Genomic DNA, 21,350 nt, shown 5'->3' on the forward strand with positions numbered 1-21,350 from the left:
AATGAGTTCCCTCTGAGGGAAACTCTCTACGGGGCTCCCAAACTGTCAGTGCGTCGTCAGAGGGATTGCTCTGTGATTAAAGTATAAAGTCATGACTGTCACAGCCTCTAATGCACCCATCTATAATAATTCTTTCTTTCCGATCCCACCCCTTGCTCAAATGCGCCACAGGTGTGCCAAGTTAGCCGTCCTGATGAAAACACCTTTGGTGCGTTCATATTAGCGCATATTAGCGTTCATATTAGCGCATGAACGTGTGGTTCACTTGGGGGTTCTGCTTTGGGGGTTGGAAAATATGGTCACCTTATGGGTCTCTTGCTTTTCAATAGGCATGTGGAGTTATTGACATCCATACATAGTCTGGACAGGTTTGGAAAGGCAGAATGTAAACAAGTCGCTCACTCGGTAGCCAGTTGGCGTGCTTACCAGTGGATTAGCTCGCTTGTTAGCTAGATAGCTTGCTGGCGAACTTGTGCAGATGCTATTATTCCACTGCCGTTGTGGATTTTGGCCATAAAATGCGTGTTCATTTTGTGTGTTCGAGAGAAAGTAAGAGAGGCTGTCATTCAGTTAGCCAGCAATGGTGTGGTCCGCGTATGTTAGCGTGTGTGTGTGTGTGTTTTGCTCAGCCCTGGCTAACATCGTGCCTCCAGTTTGAGTCGTATATCTGAACATCGACACTCTCACTCCATTCAGCTTTGTGTTCACACGTCTGCATGAGGCAAAAGTCTATGTGATCTGCCAGTGGTGCATTTACTAAGGATGTCAGAAATGTAGTTGTTTGAAATTTTATGTCAAAGGTGTGTGTGCGTGTGTGTGAAGAAATTGTGTGCTTGTTGAACGCGCGTGTGTGTGAGCAGTTAAAGTATGACGTGTTGAAATGATGTGACTTGTTAGCATGCTCTGGTTCCCTCCTGCTCCTCTTTTCTTTTTGTTATTCTGGCCCAGGGTTCAACAGCTCAAATAATTATTGTTTTCTCAGTGAAAGTAATAAGAGCAGCAGACGACACTGCTAATATAAAGGATCTGAGAATATTACAAATACCAGGTCCATTGAAAGCAAATGTGAATGTGGTCGTTCCATGGTATTTTCCAGCATAGCGTTGGTCCACTCAAAGCGTGAAGGCTAATGTAACTGCCTATTAATACGAAGCCATCCTGTGTAATCACCATGACAGTTAATTGTCGTGGTAGTAGTTGCCTCCAGGATATGGTAGCCCAATACTCTGTACTCCATCTTAGCCTTACTAATATTCTGACTTGTCATATGTCCTTTAGTTTTGCAGTTAGCAGTGTTTTCTTTTCCCAGGATGCTATTGGGAAATGTCTCTGCTTGGGCTAACTCCATCTTTGGGCCAGGGGAGAAGATTAACAATCAGTTCTTCTTCAAATCCTCAACCTTTTCTTTCTCAGATTGTATATCCATTTTTTAAAATATATTAAAGAGAATATAAATAAAACATGCTGTTTGTTTCATTACGTGTTTCTTTCACTGATGTAATTTTACAACTGACAGTCAGCATTGCAAGATAATAATATCAGTATGTGCCACTTATTTTCTCCATTAATCATTTGGTCGATAAAATGTCAGAAAATAGTATAAAATGCCTATCGCATCTCATCCTAAAGCCCAAAGTGACGTCTTCAATTTGCTTGTTTTGTTTGACCAGCAGTCCCCAAAGATGTTCTGCAGGATTATGGAGGATGAAGGACATTCGCTGCATGTGGACATTATGGATTACTTTATTGAATGCAGCAGAAGGCTAAAACCACCCGGCACACCAGCTTATTAGCATCCGCTCTCTCTCTCTCTCTCTCTCTCTCTCTCTCTCTCTCTCTCTCTCTCTCTCTCTCTCTCTCTCTCTCTCTCTCTCTCTCTCTCTCTCCTCTCAGGGGTTACAACAGTAAAAGCACAAATTTGTAAGGAACTAAATGCTGAATTTGAAATGATATGCTAAGCGTTCAAGTGATTAAGTCGCGAGATCACAGCTGCTAAGCAACGGCAATATTAACTTTACTGTCGCCGTATAGAAGCCACAGAGGCTAACAATTTAGCAAGCTAGCAAGTGGGTAACATAATGCAGTAAATGCAAAGGCATAATGACGGAGGAAAACAATGAGGCCGTTGGGAATATCAACATTTTCCTCAGACCTATTATAAAGTTACAAAGAAAAACAATATACGACTAAAATGACAATATATTAACTTATTATGTGCCGAAAAATTACCTTCCAAGTCCTCCGCCATTTCTGAAAACGTCAACAAACATGTCACAACTCGTGATCTCGATGCTTTCAGAAACTTTCCACTTACGAGGTTGTGAATACCACAAGAGGGGGGCGTTCATATGGACTCTTCTCGTGAACACCATAAACTTGACCCCATTTAAAGGCACCATATTGTTTTAATGGTGTTTACGCTGTTTTTGTTAAACAGTTGTTATTGTGGAATAGTTTTATGTTGTTTGTTTTCAAGGGACAACAACCGGATGAGTCGACATTGAATCCTTAATGACTGATGATCCCCTGACTTTTCTTCCAGCGCCACCACGAGGTAAATGTTTGTGTTTTTGAGTGAAATGTCTCAACAACTATGGGTTGGGTTGTCATGGAATTTGGTAGGCACAGATAAAAGGTCCAGATTTCCTCTGAAGCTTTTTAATCAACATCTTGATGACAACTGAATCATCTCCATGAAACCTGAGCACTCAGGCAATGAGATGTGACTAAAAGCTTCAGAATAGTAAGTGGACCTTGAGTTACGATTTTTTTTTGTAGTAGGTTTTATCATCTATTGACATGGTAGATCACCAGAAGAAGGAATAAAATAAGACAATACCGACCGTAGTATTATTACAGGAGCAATAGTCGGATGCTGTAGCATAGACAGTGTGAAACTCGATAAAGGAAGTTAGGGGATGGTGGATGGGGCACAAAACACAGGGTTTTCACCCAGGAGACTTGTTCGTAGTTATTTTAATGCAGAACACAATGTTTTTCCCCAAAGTTGTAGTTTTGTTGCCTAAACCTACAAAAGTTGTAGTTTTGTTGCCTAAATCTAAAGAAGTTGTAATTTTATTGCCTAAACCTAAAGAAAGTTGTAGTTTTATTGCCTAAACCTAATGTTTTTCGCCTAAACCTAAAGAAGCTGTAGTTTTGTTGCGAAACCTTTTTGTTTGTGATCAAAACGTTACATTTCATTCACTTTTACAACAAGTTAGAACGTGTTCCTTTTAAGTTTCACTTTCACTTTTACAACGTAGTAGGTGTAGTAGGCCCCTAATGACCCACATCTATGGTGCTTATAGCGAGTGATAACACCTATTTAATGGCCTGATAACAGTCAAATCGGTTGCCTTCACTGACCTAGAAGGGATGTATACTTCTTATAATGGGGTATATAGCGGGGTACACACACACACACACACACACACACACAATGCCACTATCTGCCAGTCACCCACACAGCCTGTTATTAAGCCTGGTTTTAGAGGAAACACAATCGTACTGTACACTCGCCCTGTGGCTATACTAACTTATGAATGTCCTACCTATGTGTGTGTGTGTGTGTGTGTGTGTGTGTGTGTATGTGTGTGTGTGACAGCTGACAGCCACGGCCAGATAATGAGATGTCTGAATGCTATAAATCACATTTCTTTGGCTGTCCCGGTCACAACACCTACCTGCTGAGTCGAAACATATTCTGAATCAAATCTTCTTTAACTAGCCCCGATTACCTTAGAGTACATATTTCCTCTTCCATTAGCGGCCTTGGGGAGGAGGTGAGAAAATAATGAGGAGCCACAAAAATCATGTCCCTACAGAGTTCCTGTCGACAGCACACCTGCCAGCCACATTAAGGACGAGATTAATGGGTTTAAATGATCGGTCATTTGTCACACACATAAACTGCAGTCAACATGGCTGCCCGGGAGCTGTGTGATTGTGTTTTTATCTATTCCTGTTAGTTAGAACATTTAACCTACAGCTGATGTAAAACTGAAAAAAGATTTTGAAAAGCATATACACATAAAGAAAACTAAAAATGACTTTAAAGTATTCATATTCTAAGGTAATTGTGGGGATATCTGTACTGATTTAATGGAATAGAAAAAACCCAGATTCTCCTCCGCTGCAGACTGAGGCCTTTTAAATTGCTGTAATTGCCACCCATCTCACTATGATTGACAGTACTTGAGCTCATCTATCTTGCCTACTCCCTTTTTTAATCTTATGACTCATCTCCTGAGTCATTTCCTTATATAATCTCAATCAAAGGGAGATTTATTTATTAATTTATTATTTATGGTTCAGTCAGGCTGGAAATCCACAGGATGTCTGTTGAAAGGATGATGTACAAAATACAAATAAAAATCATTCATATCAGTCACACATCAAATCCGTCACAAAATCCGCCTTCTACCACCTCAAAAACATTTTGCGACTCCGGACATCACTCTCCGACTCCGTGGCAGAGACCCTCATCTACGCCTTCATCACCTCCTGTCTGGACTACTGTAATGGAGTCCTGTCCGGGGTTCCCAGCAAAGCCCTGGACCGGCTCCAGTATGTCCAGAACTCAGCTGCCGGGGTTCTCTAGCGCACTAGGCTCTGGCAGCACATCACCCCAACACTCATCCATCTTCACTGGCTTCCAATCAAGTCCCGCATCAACTATAAACTCCTCCTTCTCACATACAAATCCCTCCTTCCCTTTCCCCCCCAGTACCTAACCGACCTTCTCCACCCCTACACCCCATCCCAGAAACTACGATTCTCCGACACTGGTCTGCTCTCCCTTCTTTTTCATCCACTACTTTTAAAATTTGTACATGTAATCGTTTCATAAAAGCAGGTGTCAACTCTTTTTTATGTTACATACACTAATTTATTTTAAAATAACAGCAGTTCACATGCTTAATTCCCACTAGGTGTGCATGCATTGAATCAAATTTCAACAAACAGATTTCAGAAGATGTACAGGATACTGACGTTTTGTCACGGCCCCTCTGCGTCTGATACCAACTCACAGGGCGCCCATTAGCGTCTGCATGAGACACACCGGGTTTCAAAGTGACTCCAACGTAGACCCATCCGCGGTATATTTGATTTGTACAGAGCAACTGCTCCGGACTTCCACGATGACGTAGAATAACGGGCGAGAGGCCGAGAGGGGTGGCGGTCGGGGACTGATGGATGGGTCAAACGACCACAGGACTTTCATCCAGGAGGCTGCTGTTTTTGTCATGTGTGACACCAAAAGTCAACATTGACTGATTTTAAGTAGCGTAGAAAGGCTACGTAATTTGTCATGTAAAGTGATATAGGCTGGTTACTTAAGCCTGTAGCAGGCAGTATATTTTTGGCATCATTGGGAAAAAATCTAGCCCGAGACGGCAGACTTTGGCCAATCCCAGGTCATTTCATTGAGAGAGAGCGTTCCTATTGGCTGTGCTCCGATCATGTGACCAGAACTTGGCGTTCTTTCACCAGATTTCACAATGGCGGCAGCGTCACAAACTTTTTAATTTTACAGCTAAACCATGCACTACGAGATGATTCTGAAAAAATTTGAAGTAGAGAAATAGGCATTAACGTAACATGATATTGATTCATATTTGATCAGCGCTGCCTAGTTTGACTGTTTGGTCGGAGTTTGCGAGTGATTGACAGCCGTTTCTCATAGACGGCAGATGGACAGCAGACCTCAGATCAGCTCTTACTGCTTGTTTTCCTCCGGTCTGTGAAAGCTTACGGATGCCGTTAGGAGCACCGGAGGACACAGAGGAACATGATTTTTTTCAGGTTACCTGTTTCATGTACTACTGTCACGATATAGCGACCGTTTTATAAAAATAACTTTTTTTAATCATATTTGCTCCAATCTCGCCTACTTCAGCTTTAAGTTATATAATATTAACCCAAACCACAATCTTTTACTAAACCTAACCAAGTAGTTTTGGTGCCTAAACCTAAGGATTACACAGTACATCAAAAAAGTGGCACCAAAGGGTCCTGACCAAGCTTTTCACTTTATCTAAAGTGAACCAATACTGTATTGTCAAAGTTGAAGTTAAGATATCAGGCTCATCCCTTCTCTCCCTCTCTGTCTTTCAACCTTTCTAACACACACACACGTTTACTTTCCCTTTCTTTTTGATTTGACACAATCTTCCAATCTCCAGATTCACAGTCAGTGTAGCAGCAAAGATAATCAGAGAATGTTACTTGTCTTTGTCACCATCATCATCCAGTCTGATTAAACTGTGTGTGTGTGTGTGTGTGTGTGTGTGTGTGTGTGCGTGCGTGCGTGCGTGCGTGCGTGCGTGTTGGAGGGTGGTGTATAGGGCGAAGGGTCACACCCAGAGTACTTTCCTTTCTTTTCTTTTGTCTTCTTTTCCAAAACATGTTGGATCAGCAGGATCATTATCGACCTCTACCTCTCACTTTCTGCTGACACGCAGATCCTGTTATTAGATCAAATATCCTTTCTTTTTCTTTCCTTCTCTTTCTTCTTCTTTCCATTAGTAATGACATAAGCATTGTTCCTGAGCTCTTTCATTTCATTCTTGGAAAATCAATTAACAACACAAAACAATGACAGATATTTTCCAGAAACCCCTTTCAGGTACTGCATTTAGCATAAGCATGTCTGTAAAGAGGAGACTCGTGGGTACCCATAGAAACCATTTTCATTGACATACAGTATCTTGAGGTCAGAGGTCAAGGGACCCCTTTGAAAATGGCCATGCCAGTTTTTCCTCGCCGAAAATTTTGCGAAAGTTTGGAGCGTTGTTTAACCTCCTTCGCAACGAGCTAGAATGACATGGTTTGTTCCAATAGATTCTTTAGGTTTTCTAGTTTCATATGACACCAATATCTGCACTCTAAAACTGAGCCGGCTACAACCTAAAAATGACAAGTTTACGTGTTATTATTGAGTTAATTTTGACAGCCCTAGTTTAACTATACACCGATCAGCCATAACATTATGACCACCTGCCTAATATTGAGTAGGTCCCCCTTTTGCCGCCAAAACAGCCCTGACCTGTCAAGGCATGGACTCCACTAGACCTCTGAAGGTCTGCTGTGGTATCTGGCACCAAGCCGTCAGTAGCAGATCCTTTAAGTCCTGTATAAGTTGCGAGGTGGGGCCTCCGTGGATCGGACTTGTTTGTCCAGCACATCCCACAGATGCTCCATCGGATTGAGATCTGGAGAAATCGGGGGCCGAGTCAACACCTCGAACTCCATCCATAGTGATGTAAAAGAAAATGTGATTCATCAGACCGGGCCACCTTCTTCCATTGCTCCGTGGTCCAGTTCTGATACTCATTATAGGCGCTTTTGGCGGTAGACACGGGTCAGCGTGGTCACCCTGACCGGTCTGAGGCTACACAGCCCTGTACGCAACAAACTGCTCCTCACTGTGTGCTCTGACACCTTTCAATCGGAATCAGTATTAACTTTTTCAGCAGTTTGAGCTCCAGTAGCTCTTCTATTGGATCGGACAACACGGGCCAGCCTTCACTCGTCACGTGCATCAATGAGCCTCGGGTCTGACCCTGTCGCCGGTTCACCGGTTTTCCTTCCTTGGACCACTTTTGGTAGGTCCTGACCACTGCAGACCGGGAACATCCCACAAGAGCTGCAGTTTTGGAGATGCTCTGACCCAGTCGTCTAGCCAGCACTATTTGGCCCTCGTCAAAGTCGCTCACATCCTTACGCTGGCCCATTTTTTCTGCTTCCAACACAGGGGTCAGCAACCTTTACTATCAAAAGAGCCATTTTAGGCAAAAATTTTAAAAAAAAACTGTCTGGAGCCGCAAAACATTTGAGCATTGTAATGAAGATAACACAGTTTATAGTCTAAGTATATAGTATATAAGTCTAATGCAGTGAGGGCCCAAGTGCAAATGTACTACGGAGTATTAGGGCCACATTGAGGGGAAAAAATCAGAGATTTCCAGAATAAAGTCATAACATTACGAGAAAAAAGTCGTAACTTTACGAGAAAATTTTTTTAATATTATGACAATAAAGTCATAACGTTACGAAAAAAAATTGTAATATTACGAGAATAAAGTCAAAGCTTTACGATTTTTAAAAAAAATATGTCAATAAAGTCATAACTTTACGAGAAAAAGTCGGAATATTAAGAGAATAAAATCATAACTTAACGAGAATTTTTTTTAATATTACGAGAATAAAGTCATAACTTTACGAGAAAAAAGTTGGAATATTACGAGAATAAAATCATAACTTTACGAGAAAAAAATAAATATATTTATTCTCATAATACTACGACTTTTTTCTCATAAACCTATGACTTTATTTTCATAATATTATGACTTGAAATGAAAATGTAAACAAAAAACAGTCATTCATTTCCATTTTTAAAAATCCACAGGGAGCCACTGGAGAGGGGCTAAAGAGCCACATGTGGCTCCGGAGCCGCAGATTGCTGATCCCTGTTCCAACACAAAGTTCAAAATGTTCACTTTCTGCCTAATACAGGTATATTAGTCAACCCTGAAGCCAGACAGTAAGAGGCGGATCAGATGTCAAAGGTTCATCTTTGTTCCTTAATTCACTGTATATGTGTGAGTATACAGTAATAGTGTGTGTTCTCTCCAGCCGTCTGTCTGTGTGTTTGTTGTGGTGACCTGGTGGGCGTTCGGTGCCAGCTACTTATTCCTCTCCTGCTTCCCCCTCTCCCATCGCTCAGCTCTATGCAAACTTCATCTCATCCTCCACGCTGGCTGATTCTGGCTGTTTCCAAGCTGCACCTCATTTCTGCAGCTCTTTACATACCCTTCCGTCATGAGCCCTTTTCAGACATTACTACCTACGTGTTAAAGTTGTGTCATTCAGACAAAGGAGGCCGTTATATAAATGTTCTTTATGGCTTCTCTCGGTCCTGATGACAGGATCTTTACAGGTGTGGTAGCACTGCAGGATAGCAGTGGTGAGTAGGATTTATATACTACTGTGCGCAACACTGTACAGCAATATGCACGCCCACAACAACATTATGCACACATAAAAGAGCATAACGGGTGCCAAACAGCATTGCACACATCCAGCAGCATTACATACATTGACTTAGCTTTCAAAAAGTTTCACTCACCAAATGCCACAGTCCTTGGGATTAGTCAGTACGATTATAGGCACCTTAAGTCGTTTGAAAGCCTCGTTGTGTCACAGTTTTTCGTGCATACAGAACACTAGAAAGAGGAATTTTTGTCACTGCATGCAGGGAACCTGATTGTAAGTAAGATAAATTCTTGACTCCATAGTTATCAGATCATAAAGATTTATGTGTCTACAACGAGTCGTTATCATGAAGCCGCAACCCAGTTGCCAGAATTTTTTTTTGGTGTTGTACGTTTCTCCAAACCACATCATAAGTTGAATGCCAAAAATATGTTTCATCAATACATTTCAAAGCAGCCTCATATCACGCTTGTAGAAACGCACAATGCCATGTGGTTAATATGGTGAAATTATTGTTTAGGTTAAGGCAACAAAAGTTTAGAAAAAAGATCATGGTTTGTGTTCAAATAATAACATAACAACGTAAAGTAACAATGTAACAACGTAACAACGTAAAGTAACGTAACAACGTAGCGACGTAACAACGTAAAGTAACAACGTAAAGTAACAATGTAAGAACGTAAAGTAACGTAACAACGCAAAGTAACGTAACAACGTAACAATGTTACGCAACGCAACCAAACAACATAACATAACAATGTAACATAGCAACCATAACAACGTTATAAGGGTAAGTGAATAACAACCGCCTTTAGCTGGAGAATACCATGTGGTTAATATTGTGAAATGATTGGCTAGGTTTAGGCAACAAAACAAGCCTACATGGTTAAGTTTAGAAAAAAAAGATTATGATTTGTGTTCAAATAATAACGTAACAACATAACAATGTAAAGCAATGTAAAGCAACGTAACAACGTAACGTGACAACGCAACGTGACAACGCAACGTGACAACGCAACATGACAACCTAGCGTGACTACGTAACGTGAAAAAGTAACGTGAAAAAGTAACGTGAAAAAGTAACGTGACAACGTAACGTGACAACGTAACAGAACGTATATACATTGTCTATGATGGAGTTTGAATGACGGCAGACAATCAACGAAACCCAAAATAGGTAGGATAAAATCACAACTTATAGACCCCTCTGTTTGTTGTGTCCAGGTGTGTGCAATGAACGGGCAGATGTGCGCAGGCTCACACGTGTCCGTGTGTGTTCCGAAGTGTGTCTCTGACAGAGGGCGCCTCTCTGTTTCCTGTGTTCCGCTTCAAAAGCTGCCCACATGCTGGTTCCAGCCGTGGGAGGCATTTCATTGTTCTGTGAGATTAGCTTGGCAGGCTGCAAACAGTAATACATTTAGTCATGCCGTTTACAGAAGCAGAAACAATGAGTATATCACTGTAATTAAATAAAGCCTCATCTTCACTCCTGGTGCTTCGTTGATTGGGAGCAAAGTTCATGTTAGACGAATATGCATTATTGACATTATTTATTAACTGCTGTTTCAGAGTCAGAGCCCTTGAGTGGTGGATCTGATCATTGACATGCATGAATCACACTGTATGTCGCAAAACTAATTAGCTCAACTGTTCTCATACAAATGCTCTTTATGGTGATTGAAGATGAAATTGTCCAAACCTTGCATAGGCTACAAGTATGAACAGGTAGAAAAAGGGACATCTGAACTTCTTTCAGCTTTAAAACACATGAGCACTGTACAGCATTATGCATATGTAAATCATTATGCACGCCCACAACAACGTTATGCATAAAAGAGCATTATCGGTGCCAAACAGCATTACACACATCCAGCAGCATTATGTACATTGACTTAGCTCATCACCTTGCTGCTGAAAACTACCGTCAGCTGTTATGTTGTTTAAGTTCAAACAAATTAAATGATGAGTCCCATAAGACGTTTTCCTCACTAGCTTGGATGAAACTTTTTTTTTTTTTTTTTTTAAATGTGTAGAATGTGTCTATAGTCAGCCATTATTATTAATCCCTCACTGAGAACATATTTATTTTCTCACAGATAACACTTACAGTATCTAGTACACTCTGCAGCACATCATTGATTCAGCAGTGCATAATGCCAGCCCATTCGCATTCCCAGGGTGTTAAATACCGATGCTTTGTCACAGCCGTCGGCGTTCAATACCGCTGCACAAGGCACCATTTAGCGCCGGTATGAAACGCACCGGGCGTTCCATTAACTACAATGTAAAACCATCGGTGGCAACAATAAACGCTCCGAGAAAGTGCACCGAGAGTGTGGTGACGTAGTTTAAAGAGTGAAAGGAGACACACCGGGTGGGCGGGCGGAAGGGGAGGTGGATGGGTCCAACAAACACAAGGCTTTCATCTAGGAGATCGCTGTTTGTGTCCTTAGCATCACGCTACAATCAGCTGTTCATTCGTGTCCCGTGTTCACAACGTTCAGTGTCATTTTCACTGTACAGACTTAGTAGTTTTATGCCCAAGCATGCATTTATTTCCTAAACCTAACTATAGTAGTTTTGTTGCCTAATCCTAAATTGACGCAGAGGGTAACTATAAGTGGTTTTGATGCCGGAATTGAAGTGATGCCAAGGTTGCGTGATGCCAAGGTTGCGTGATGCCAAGCGGCATGCCGCCAAAGGGTGTGACAAGCGGCGGTATGCGACGAGTTGGTATCGAGCGGCTGATTGCAACGTGATGCACGGGACACGAACAGCGGTCTCCTGGATGGAAGCCCTGTGTTTGTTGGACCCATCCATCTCCCCACCCGCCCGCCAGGTGTGTCTCTTTTCACTATTTAAACAACCTCACCTCACTCCCGGCGCACTTTCTCGGAGTATATACCGTTGCTCGCGGATGGGCATGACATGTTCTCATCCCAACTCATCACATACTGACGCTTTGTCAGACCCTTCGGCGTCAATCTTTTCGTTCGCGGTAAACGCATCCTTAACGAGCCCTTGAAAAGGACACATTGTGAACACGGGACACAAACGAACAGCTGATTGTAACGTGACGCACAGGACATGAACAGCGACCTCCCGGATGGAAGCCCTGTGTTTGTTGGACCCATCAACCGCTCCTCCCGCCCCGCCAGGTGTGTCTCTGTTGCCTTTTCAACTACGTCACCATACTCCGGGTGCACTTTCTCGGAGCATTTAATGTTGCCGCAGATGGGTTGACATTATAGTTAATGGAACGTCCGGTGCGTTTCATACCGGTACTAAAGGGTGCCTTGTGCCGCGGTATTGAATGCTGACAGCCGTGACAAAGCCTCGGTATTTAACGCCATGGGAATGAGATTGGGCTATTTTGTTCAGCTCAACAAATCAGATTTTGGCCTCTGTGAGCCAATCATTTTGTTGCTGTCAAACTTTAAATCTGTCTACCATACTGAACCATGCAGCTGTACAGGAATATCGGGTGGATGTTCCTGTACCCTGTGCCCCCCCCCATAAGGCCTCTGAGTGCAGAGCGTGAGACTGGTCTGATGAAACTGCTTAATGTGACTGAGAAGATAAATTGACGATGCACGACTCACAGACACAACCATGCACCATAGAATATGTGCTCAGTAATTTGTTTTTTCCATATTATTTTTCATAACGTAGACCATGCTGACTTGGAAATGATAGCAGTGGGGAGCAAATTAACTAACAGGTCTGAAAGCACAAGCAAGAGATGTCTTTATATTTATTATTGAGCCACCAGAAAACCAAGTTAATCTACTTTTTTGGGCAGTTCCTGTTCCTCATCTCCCAGACTGCCTGTTGGCAGATTGAAATGTTGCTCGAGGTTCCGCTGGGAAATTGCCGAAATACACCAGAGGCACTTGGGAACAGGAGGAATTAAATTCTGAGCACTGAAAATAACATGTCTTAACATTAACAGCGGCCATCTGTGAATGACATTATGACGTCTGTTATTAACCCTGTGGGGACATCAGGAGGAGGCAAGTGGGAGCACTTTCTGACGTAGATGCGTCTCATTCCTCCACGACTTCCGCCATTCTATTTCTTTCTTTTAATCTCCAATATTCTCTTAATTTCCAACCTCACAGTACGTGGCAGGATGAACCATGTTTCCAGGAAATGTTCAAAATGAATGATATTCCCCATTACAGTAAGCGCTGTGATATTTTATCTTATTGTAATCATGGAGGAACTTTTTATACAGTTGGTTCACAACGAACCAATACAATGGAGGTGAAAGGAAAAAGACGTTTTGGGATCATGAAACAAAAACCTTGCTGAGCTGTGGCAGCACACCTGGATGATCTGAGCTGATGACATTCCTCTGCTCTCATATACTTTCTTTCTATTTTCTTCATAACACTACGATGCATCACGCATTCATGACACAACCATAGAGGTATAAGAAGTGGACGTAGTCTCCATGACGTCACCCATTGGTTTGTAGACAGCCTCGAGTCCAGGATTTTGGCGGTCGCCATCTTGGTTTTTTTGGCCGTCGCCGTCTTGGTTTTTGGCTGTCGCCATCTTGGTTTTTGGCCGTCACCATCTTGTTTTTTTGCCATTGCCATCTCGTTTTTTTGCAACCAGAAGTGACATGAGAGGGTGGAGCCAAGTACAACCGAACGCAGACGATTTTGGGTGTCCAAAATCTTACAATTTACTTTCTTTAACTGGAAACACACTGTGAAAGAGTTAAAGATCTAAGACAAAAACACAGACAACTCTCAGACTGGACAACGCCGTGGTAGCGACCTGTCAATCACAAGGTAGCCCCGCCCTAAAGCATCCCCTGCTTCATTGTCTATCTGACTCTAAATGGGACCATAAGTTACTAAATGAACATCATGCTATATTGAAGAAGAATTGAAACTAGCGATTGAGACCATAAACTCATGTTTACAATGTTTACTGAGGTAATAAATCAAGAGAGAAGTAGGCTCATTTTCTCATAGACTTCTATTCAATCTTCTTTTTGCAAGCAGAGGAGTCGCCCCCTGCTGACTATCAGAAAGAATGCAAGTTTAAGGCACTTCTGCATTGGATTCACTTTTCAGAACCAGAGGTTGGCAAAACCTGCTATGTCTCAAATTGATATCGTACAGTTGGACACACATTGCGAAACCAATGTGTGTCTATATTAAATGATTTATCAGTAAAATAAGTCCCAGATTGATGAAGATTATGCGATGTGATTGATAGCACCAGAACACCAACTATGTGGACCTTGTGGTGAGGTTGTTTTGTCAACTGTTTCCAAGGTCAAGAATGAACTTTGAACCTTAACTTTTAAGTAGGGCAATCAAAGTTAACGCGATAATAATGCATTAACGGTAATTTGTATTAACGCCACTAATTTCTATAAACGCATTAGCACAATTTGCAATATCGATCTTTTGGAGGTTGTTGCAGGCTCAGTTTCAAAGCTAGAGTGAAGATACTGGTATCATATGAATCCATTGGTACCAACCATGTCATACTAGCTTGTCAGGAAGGAGGCTAAATAACGCTCTAAACTTACGCTGAATTTTGGCGAGGAAAAACTGACATGGCCATTTTCAAAGGGGTCCCTTGACCTCTGACCTCCAGATATGTGAACGAAAATGGGTTCTATGGGTACCCACGAGTCTCCCCTTTACAGACATGCCCACTTTATGATAATCACATGCAGTTTGGGGCAAGTCATAGTCAAGTCAGCACACTGACACACTGACAGCTGTTTTTGCCTGTTGGGCTGCAGTTTGCCATGTTATGCTTTTTTAATGCTAAATGCAGTACCTGTGAGGGTTTCTGGACAATATTTGTCATTGTTTTGTGTTGTTAATTGATTTCCAATGATAAATATATACATACATTTGCATAAAACAGCATATTTACCCACTCCCGTGTTGATAAGAGTATTAAGTACTCGACAAATCTCCCTTTAAGGTACATTTTGAACAGATAAAAAATTGACGATTAATTTGCGCTTAATTGTGACTAACTATGGAGAATCATGCGATTAATCGCGATTAAATATAACAGATATGTAATCGATTGACAGCCCTACTTTAAAGCCAACATAGAGAAGAAGTTCTTTAAATGTTCAGAAAGAAATGGACAATTCCCTGACAATCTGGCAAATAGATATGCTGATGAAGACCATGTTATATAGTTGAAAGCTCCTGAACAGCTACTGTTGCGTTCAAGTCTCATCTTGTTTCAGACGGTAAAAAATAGCATGCAATATTAACCACAGGTTTTAGTGCAGGAATAACTTTTGATGATGTCATAAAAAAGCATTTGAACTATAAAAGGAGAGAGAGGAGAGAGGGAACGTTCCTCACATCTATCTTGCTCCTCTTTTTGTCTCCGGGCCACTTTCATGTCATGACGGTTGTATACTTCTCCACAGAGGAGCTTCCGTTTACTTTCTCTGCGCTGATAGAAACAGACGTACTGTACGGTAGCCACAGGGCGACTGTGAGAGGGAGAAACACAGAAGGTGGGAGGTTAGTGATCTGCGGATTATTCTTCAAAGACGAGACCCAATTAATCCAGATAAACAAATAAAGCCCTCGGTGTGTGCTTTCAGTATCTGGTACAGGCCCGAGCATCTGTCTGCATGTGTTAACTAAATATATAGAAGTGTTTTTATCATCATCCAATGTTGAAATTACAATAATACGTTGATTTCATTCATTTGTCTTGGTCCTCTCACATGTACCACCCTGCGGCAGAATCACTCTGCATGCCAATTTATCATTATTATTCTAAACTGTGCTGCCCGTGGCAAAGGGTTTAAAGATCCCGTCTGTGTGCACGTGGTGGTTGGCGTCTACATTACATCTTATAACCTCTATAGTTGTGCACATAAACCTGGAGATTAAATGGGGTCATTAAGACATTATTGTAGTTTTCATCTTACAAAGCTGTAATTAGCCGAGCAATGAAGAAATAAAGGGATCGATGATATAATGCTAAGGAGTAGAGATATAAAGTTTCAGTGTGAGTGATCTAGATAGACGGGGTCGGTTGTGCGGTAAAACGGGTCGACTGAGATCTAATCTTTCCATGTCAGATTTCTCTCAAGCATTCTTTGGATGCAATTGAATACTTTACCGGAGAACTAATTTAAACTAGAAAATATACATTTTTACCCCCCTTTAGTTCTTCTGCAGAACACACGTTAGTGACTGCTGAAAATTATAATTTAGGAAGAAACTGCAGCTAACGGTGTGCAGGTATTAATAGTCTTTTTCTGATAAGGATTACCATACATCACCTTTTCAGAAGAGCTTAAAGTAGGGGGGGGAGAAGTTGCTGTGGAAACGTTAAAGTATAATCGGAACTGTAAGAAATGGGGATGATGGTTATGTGTTGTATAAAATTAATAAATATAATTACTTATTTAAAGTCCCATATTGTAAAAAGTGAGATTTTCATGTCCAGGTTTAAGTGCTTTATAAATACCGTTAAACAATCAAAACGTTCAATATACGGAGAAATACACACAGCCCGTATTCAGAAATTGTGCGCTTGAAACAAGCCGTTAGGATTTCTGTCCATTTGTGATGTCACAAATATACAATATTTAGACCATTACACGGTTTTAAACATAAACATTCTAAATGTGTCCCAGTTTATTTCCTGTTGCAGTGTATGTAAATAGCATCAGCTGACAGGAAGTAAACATCGACCGAAGCTGTTGCCTAGCAACGCACATCCGTTGAAATGCACTAAAACGGAGCGTTTCAGACAGAAGGTAAATACAGGTATATTCAGGCAGACAGTATGAGGAAAATAAAGTTTTTTTGATGTTCTAGTAGAAACACAAAATACAAGTATGAACCTGAAAATTTGCATGATATGGGACGTTTAAGCTTGATTTTATAAACTTTGCTCTGATGAAATTATCATTTTTCATTCATGTAGTAAGTGTTTTGCATATTACTTTTTAACCTGTTCTGTTGGTTTCAGTGTTTCTTCATCAGTCTTGTTGTGTGCAGTTTAGGGCTGTCAAAGTTAACGCATTAATGCAAATTTGTTTTAACACCAATTTCTTTAACGCATTAAAGCAACTTGTGATTTTTAGGCTGTAGCGGGCTCAGTTTTAAAACTAAAGTGAAGATACTGGTATCATATGAAACTAAAAAAAACTCAGGTCATACTAGCTTGTTTGGAAGGAGGCTAAATAACGTTCCGAACTTACGCGGAAATTTGGCGAGGACAAACTAGCATGGCCATATTCAAAGGGGAAAGGGGTCCCTTGACCTGAAAATGTTCAAGGGACTCACATATATGTGTGTGTCAGCCCTGGTCAGTCTGGTGATCTGTCCAGGGTGTTCCCTCCCTTTGCCCAATGTCAGCACCCCCCCCCCGCTACCCTGAATAGGAAAAGCGGTAAGCGATTAATTGTGATTAACTATGGACAATCATGCGATTAATCGATTTGAATCGATTGACAGCCCTAGTACAGTTGCAACACTAACATGTGTATAATATATCACTTTTAAGAGTGAAACTTCTGTAGCTTTACAGAAATTCAGTAACATACATAACTCTGAAATAAGCATTCAAGGTTGAATGTATCTGAACAACAAAACAAGCAAAATACTTTGGGGCAAATATTTTGGACTTTTTGCATCTTTGAGAGCCTGATCTCTCTGACCTCAACCCACTCACTGTCCTTGGTTATTATACAGTAATTAACAGTTTGGAGCATCATTGCCACTGTCACAATATCTGCTGTCCTTGCAGTCATGTGTGGCTTCAGCATCTGTGTCTCCTCAGGTTGCCTTTCTCCCCCATAAATAATTCCCCAGGGAGAGTTCAGCCTTTAATCCTCTGAGACCCACGGGATCGCCGACTTTACTGTATTTCAGAGGCTCTAGTAGGTTCAGTTTTAGGTCTAGAGTGAAGCTGCAGATATCACATGAAACTAGAAAACCTAAGGATGTCATGTCATGCTACCATGCTGGGAAGGAGGCTAATTAACGCTCCAAAGTTCACAGCCTCATGAAACTTTACAGCCACAAACTAGAGACCTAGAGCATTCAGAGGATGGATGGCTTTCCTAGCTAGATTGACAATAAGGGGGTTTCTGAACAGTTTACACAACACAAGTGCTCGCCATCCAATCATTGAAAAATATAATTCTTGCAGAAATCTCAAAATGTAAAAAGTTTTTGAAACCAAATCACAGTATGGCTTTTTCTATGGTGTTCCTCAAGGTCTTGGTGTCTTAATGTGGTATTTTGGAGGGATTATTGATAATTTTTATCAATTCTCGAGTGGTTCAGGTTAATAAGATATGTTAGCGTAGGTGGAAAAGGTTATGGCTGACAGCAAACCCTCTTAAACACATTGTTGGAAGTACAGTGTTTGTATTATTGTAGCATTTGTTTTGTAGTATGATTTTAGCAATGAAAAGATGTGAGAAATGTCAGCACCCAAATCCATGATATTTAGAATATTTTCCTACGGCGAACTGAACTGAAAGTGAAACGTATCTATTCTGTTTTTGTCATCCGAGCCGGCTGGCTTTGTAGAGAGCAGAGATAAGTTTCACCTTCAGTACAGTTCCCTGTCAGAAAGGGGAAGAAAGGGCTGTCTGACGGCAAGATAAAGGGCTAAAAAAACATTTTAAATTTAGCGTACACTTAAACTGTTATTGACTTTTTTTTGGTGAGCCTTTCTTTTAGATGGCTAAAATATGTTTTACTGTCTTCTCCGTCCACAGCACTGTATTGCTTTGCTCCAGTGTCGGTACTCCTGTCTGTTTCTCCAAGCTGGGGGCCACGTTGACCATCATCTACTGTAAGTAACACCCAAACTATCCCTTTAATGGCCCTACACACCCAAGAACAAGAGTATTTTTTTGTAAACAAAACACTTTTTTTTTTACTTGGGTAACTTTCTGGGACTAAATTAAAAGTCATCTGAATAACAGAACACATAATTAACATATCAGTGAGGGTGCACACAGCTTTTTCTTTTATTATTAATTAATAGGCCAAGGACTAACATGTGTGCATCTTTTTCAGAGTGAAGTTGTCATGGCTAAGTGATAACTGCTCTTGAAAACCTATGACTGGTCCTGGGTGGGGGGCTCATTAAATTTCCATGCTGTGTAGGGTTACATGGTACTTCTCTCAAAGTTACATGTACAAATGGGCTGGTTGATAAGAGTCCTCCTATAACCCCTTGCGAGGCCAGTGCTATGACAGAGCTGAAGACTTAGACTAACATGAAAGCAAAAACATTCAAGACTTAAATGGTAAAGTCCCTGAACAATAAAAAATGAATAGCACAGCGTACGGCAGACCTTGCATAACCACACATCTTGAATATTTAATTATGAGGCCTGTGCACTGAAAGGACTCAACTATATAAATAAGGACTGGATTGACACAGGAAAGTGAAATGTTCATTTTAAAGGACCCATATCGTGCTCATTTTCAGGTTCATGTTTGTATTTTGGGTTTCTACTAGAACATGTTTACATACTTTAATGTTTAAAAAAACGTTATTTTCCTCATGTCTGCTTGAATATACCTGTATTTACCCCTCTGTCTTAAACGCTCCGTTTTAGTAGATTGCAATGGAATGGCAACAGAATTGCGTTGCTAGGCAACAGCTTGGGTCCATGTTTACTTCCTGTCAGCTGATGACATTCACATACACTGCAACAGGAAATAAACTGGGAGACATTTAGAATGTTTACGTTCAAAACTTTGAAATGGTCTAAATATTGTAGATCACAAATGGACAGAAATCGGCTTGTTTCAAATGCAGAGTTTCTGAATACGGGCTGTGTGTATTTCCCTGTGGATTGAGCGTTTCAATACTTTCACAGTATTTATATAGAACTTAAACCTGCTTTATAATATAAAAGCCATGAAAATGTCACTTTTTACAATATGGGACCTTTAACAATCAGAATTCAGATTTGTACTTACCCTAATGACTATATGTCCTGATTTGAAAACAGGCGGCAACCTCTGGTTCTGAAAAGTGAAGCCAATGCGGAAGTCCGATATGTATAGAAATTTATTTGATTTATTACCTCAGTAAACATTGTAAACATGAGTTTATGGTCTCAATCGCTAGTCTCAAGTCTTCTTCAATACAGCATGATGTTCATTTAGTAAATTATGGTCCCATTTAGAGTCACATAGACCATAAAGCAAGGGATGCTTTAGGGCGTGGCTACCTTGTGATTTACACGTCGCTACCACGGCGTTGTCCTTTTTTGTTGTTGTTTGTGTTTTCATCTTAGAAATTTAACCCTTTCACAGTGTATTTTCAGTTCATGAAAGTTAATTGTTACATTTTGGTTGCGTAAAAATGTCAATTCAGCGTTTGGTTGTACTTAGCTCCACCCTCTTGAGTCACTCTTGGTTCTAAAAAAAACTTAATCCACAAACTGATGGGTGACGTCATGGTAACGACGTCCACTTCTTATATACAGCCTATGTTTGAAACTTGGTCTGAAAGACTTGATATTTAACTTGGACTTGGAATAATGTGACACTTAGACTCGTCTTGAATGACTTGACACTGTCTTGTATGTGTCTCAAATTACTTGAGACCTTTGTTGAACTTGTCTCAAATGACTTGACTTAGACTTGTCTCAAATGACTTGAGATTTTACTTGGACTTGTCTCGAATAACTTGAGGCTTTACTAGAACTTTTCTCGAATTACTTGAGACTTGACTTGGACTTGTCTCGAATGACTTGACTTAGACTTGTCTCAAATCACTTGAGATTTTACTTGGACTTGTCTCGAATGACTTGACACTTAACTTAAACTTGTCTTTAATGACTTGATACTTTACTTGAACTTGTCTTGAATTACTTCAGACTTTACTTGGACTCGTCTCGAATGATTTGACACTTGACTTAGACTTGTCTCGAATGACTTGACACTTGACTTAGACTTGTATTGAATGACTTGAGACTTTACTTGAACTTGTCTCGAATGACTTGACACGTGACTTAGACTTGTCTCGAATGACTTGACACTTGACTTAGACTTGTCTTGAATGACTTGATACTTTACTTGAACTTGTCTCGAATGACTTGAGACTTTACTTGGACTCGTCTCGAAAAACTTGAGACTTTACTTGTACTTGTTTCAAACGACTTAACTCTTAAATCACACTGATCTCATACTTGTCTTAAACGACATGACACTTGACTTGAACTTGCGTCTAATGACTTGACACTTGATTCCGACTTGTGTAGATCGACTTTAGACTTAACTTGAAATTGTCTTTCATGACATGGCACTTGACTTGTAATTGTCACAAATGTCTTGAGACTTGACTTGGATTTT

This window comes from Sebastes fasciatus, chromosome 14, assembly GCF_043250625.1.
Source record: "Sebastes fasciatus isolate fSebFas1 chromosome 14, fSebFas1.pri, whole genome shotgun sequence".
NCBI lineage: Eukaryota > Metazoa > Chordata > Actinopteri > Perciformes > Sebastidae > Sebastes > Sebastes fasciatus.